A 4,579-nucleotide genomic window follows, 5' to 3' on the forward strand; every position below is an offset into this window, starting at 1 on the left:
GCAGCAGCCCCAGGCATGAAAGATAATGCAGAAATAACATGGAGCATTTTCTTTTTATATAATGGGCTAGGAACAGCTACTGGGAACTTTATCGTGGCAGTGGGTGGTATGTAGGAGAGAGGAGGCGAGACCAGCGATGAGGCTCTGTGGAAGTAAAAAGGCAAAGAAGAGAGAAGGGATAGATGGGGGTGGAGGATATGCAGACAGGAGGGCAGGCTGGAGGTTACCCCAGACCCAGGCTCAGATACATGGGCACAAAGAGTACTGGCAGAGGGGGAGGTCAGCATGGACAGGAGTGCTTCAGGGAGGAAACCATGAGGAGGAGGAAGGAAGACCACAAGGACAGGACTGAGGAGGAGATTTGGGATTTGGAGGGAGAAGCAGTGGAGAGCTTGCACTGAGGGGCGAGAGGCACTCCAGGACTAGCATGAGGTATGCTTTGCTATTGCTCTGAATGCTGTAAACATTTTGGTTTTGTGTCTATCGGTGAACATTCAGTTCAGTTTGATAATGTGCTCTTATGGGTAACTGGAAGCCTAGCAGAATTTAACATCTCTTGTTACTAGTCAAACGTACACACGAGACAAACACAACACTGGCTAAAAAATCTCATTTTATGTCATTTATGCCTAATTCTCCTATTTTTAACATGCACATCTATGTCTCAGAAAAGCTTCTCTAGTAGGAGACACCAAATAACATACACATGAAGTCACATGCAATCTCACCCACCCACACCTCCAGACACACCCCCCTATTTCCCTCCCCTGCTTCGACTATCAGGACTTTGCACTTCACACCTTCCCAGCATGTAGGGCGCAGACCCATCAGTACCTTAACACCGGTCCAGTAAAAGTGATGGCAATTACCCCAAACCTGGCTGACAGTCCAAAGCAGGAGAAAGGAAAAAAAAAAAAAGAAAACAACAAACCTCAAAGCAGATTAGGGTTCTGCTCCTGGAGTTAACAACATCTAGAGCTTATAGAGGAGGCAATCTGGAAACTCTTCTCCCCTTTTGCTGGCAAAGGACTGGATATGTGCCAGCAAACACACAGAATAAAAAAAAGCTGAGCAAAATGATGTCTTCCCACCCCACCCCCCCACCCCCCCCAACGTCCTTCATGTGATGGCACACATTAGTTGAAACTGGAGCAAAATTTTGGAGGTGTGTGCTTGGGGAGGGGGGAAGCAGGCTTTGTAAGTTCTGAATATCCCTTTCACATCAGTAAGAGATGAATCAAAGATAGGATATTTGTCCTTGATGGAGATTAGTCATCACTCAGTGCTTTCCAAGGCTTTGGCTCAGTCATTATTTCCTTGATCAGCTCCTGGTTTAAGGGGAAGAGCTCTAAGATGCCTATTTTAATTCACTTCAGACTGACATTTGGCATAAAAGAAGCAGCTGGTGCCAAGTTCTTGTTTCAAAAAGAAAAAAAATTACTTTAAATAACTAGCCTGCTTTCCTTCAAGAGAGACAAACCCTAAGAGCAGCAACAAAAATAACAGCGACAGACTCATACGCCTTAGACAATACTTTCCCTCCACTCTCTGCTCTAGGATGTTTCCTCTGGAGGATATTAGCTGGCAAGTATTTACCTGGCAAGACACTTCTACATCAACCAGTGTGAATACAGTTCCTGTCGCAACCGCAGCAATGCCAGCTCTGAGTGTGTCTGCTCAAAGCAATTCCCCAGGTCGATGGAGGACAGAGGAGAGCTAAGCAGGGGGGAATAGGTGTTTTTTACATGGTGTTGGTCACTGTGAAGTTTTTCAATGAGTTCTAGATGGAACTGAAAGGACAGCAGTGCTGATGCTGGAGGAGCTTGCGGACTGATGCTCTCTCCTGGGCTTTCAGGAGTCACGCTCTGGAGAGGACCAGGCTTTGTAGCTGTCAGGGAAGTCCAGGAGTTGCCCTTGCTTCTGAGTTTCTGCTCTTCATTGTCAAAAAATCCACCTTGTTCCGGTGTTTCTTCATGGCCAGGCTGTCCCTGGAACACTCCTCGCTATGGGTGTCTGCAGGGCACTTTGCTGAAAAGCCTTGTCTGGGATGCATCAGCTGGCAGTGTAAGTCAGCACCATCCAGTGCCACTCAGGAGATGTACCGGTGGCTTTAAGAGAAACACCACCTTCTCTTTAAAAGCAAGGACATGCATAAGCCCACTGCTGCAGCATCTCACATCCAGGGCAGCACTGGGATGTTTTTCCTATCTACAGTCAAGAGGGGGTTGAAACGGAGGAAGACAGGGCCAGACGAGGTGACCTCCCTTCTTGCCTTGCAACACAGCTTCTTTGACACCACAGCACTGTGAAGCTGAGCTGCCACGCTGCAGCAGTCAGATCTGGGTGTTTCACCACAACATGGGGTGATTTCCCCTCCTCCTTCACTTCCACCTGGAGCAGGAGTGGGCTATAGAGGTGATGTGTGTCTGTTCTGCTCCATATGGTCCAGATACCATCAGGGACAGACACTGGATACATGACCCTATATCCTCCACTTCTGTCTTTGACTCCTTCCAGAGCAATGCATGACTTTCCCTGGAGATCTGCCCCACTAGATCCTCATTGCCACAAAGCTATGGGACCATAACAGCTGAACTCATGGCCGGTTGAGCCACCACATGATGTAGACCCCCCCTTGCATAAATCTGGAGCACTTTCCAGCGTACACCTTTCACCGGTCTTTTCCTACAGAACAACTGGAGATTTCTAGAGCCACCCAATCAGGTACAGAAAAGCAGGTTTCCTTCCTGAACATAAATTTTGCATTTGCACCATATTTAGACTTTACTACCTTAGGAACCGCAGGAATACATCTCCAAAATAAACCTAACATGCTTATCATCCCTATCTTGATCCTAACCCTAATGGTCTGCACAGCATCCTTAACAAAAAAGCCTCAAAACCCGCTTCCTAGCTGATACAGGGACTTTTAATGTCCAAGTGTGCTTCTTGTATCCCGTTCCAAACGGGTCATGCTCAGCTTTAGAATTCACCCTACCGAGCTTACACTACATTGCACTAAGCCTTCATCACCAGCCTTCAACTAGAGCAGAGGTTTACAGCCTCTGATCTGTGGGTGATTGAGAGAAGAAAAAGAACTACAGTGTCACTTTCTAGGTCTTCATAACCCAAAGCAAAGAGACCTCTGCTCTGTAGGCTCAAACCCACAGGCAGGCTGTCTGCCTCTCCGCTAGAAAATATTGCAAGAACCTGATGGCTGATAATGCTGGGACAGCCACGGCGTAGAAGCGAGACCTTCAGGTGGTGGGTGGTGTTGCGTGGCACGGAGGTGGTGTGACACAGCTCATATCTGCACGGAGTCTTCTCCTGCAGCTGGCTCTCCAAGTGATGGGAACGGGCCCAAAGTGCCCTTCAGGCACCACTTCCCACCAGCCGTCCTGCTCACCCCGTGTCCCACGCTGAAGCAAGCACCGTGCAGTAGGGTCTGCGCCTTTAGAAGTCCTTCACATGGCATCGAACCCACAGTGGACGATCGGTAGGTAACAACAGTCAATAATAATGTAAGTAACAAAAATATAATTGTGATTTTCCACGTTACCTCTCCCTGCCACGTGCTGGGCAGGTACCACGTGAAAACCGCCCTCTGCCCTAGCAGGCAGGTCTTGTGCTCTTCTTACATCTCAGCATGGGATGGATGGATGGAACACTCCCTCTCTCGGCTATTTCCTGGCAGGTCGTTCGGAGAAGCCACTGAGCCTGTGAATGTCTCTGGCAGCCAGGAGCCTCTTTGTGCTGGGTTTTGGGATGGTGCCTAGCACAATGAAGCCTGAGTGATGACCAGGGTCCTGAGGATGAACTACAGTACAAATAAATAACATTAATGAAAACCAAGCACTCATACTAAAAGATTTGCCTGGCCAGGTCTAGTGAGATCTTCTGGGATTACCTTCCTCGTGAGAAAAGAAACTCGGCTCCGTGAGAAGTCACACAGAAAAAAAACTCTCAGTCTCCATCCCTGAGAGGTAAAGGGCAGTGAGAGGGTAGCAGCTGGTGTCATAAGATGTGCAACCAAAATGGGAAGGTGAACTGAGCTTGCCGATGATTTCCACACCGGGAAGCAGCACGAACCACATGCCTTTGCCATCTCTCTCCCTCCCCTCTCTCCTTCCTCTGGCTCCGGACCCCAGCAGCCAGAGTGGGAGATGAGGCTTGGGACAGGACTTGGCTTCACAAGTTTCAGAACTGCCCTTAGGGCCCTTCCAAATGCAGGGAGAGGTTCCAAAGGATGGAAAGGTGTGGTGGTGTTATTTACACACAAAGCAACATAATGATTTTAAAGGAAACCCGCCTTCCCAACAGATGACCCCATGGCTAGAGGGGATTATGGTTTTGTGCTAGAGAGAGGCAACAACTGTGAGATGCTACCACTAACTCAAGAAGCCACAGAAACTCAGAGAGTCCTAATACCACGTCAGGATTATGCTCTGGCAGCCTCCTCTTTCTCTTCGCTGTCTTTTCTCGTTCCCGCTGCTTTTAACACCAAGAAAATAATTCACATTTAGACATGGGTTTTGGTTGTTGTGGGAAGCACGTGGTTTCTGAGGGCCCCATCGCTGCT

The sequence above is a fragment of the Gallinula chloropus genome, assembly GCF_964237585.1.
Source record: "Gallinula chloropus genome assembly, chromosome: 6".
NCBI lineage: Eukaryota > Metazoa > Chordata > Aves > Gruiformes > Rallidae > Gallinula > Gallinula chloropus.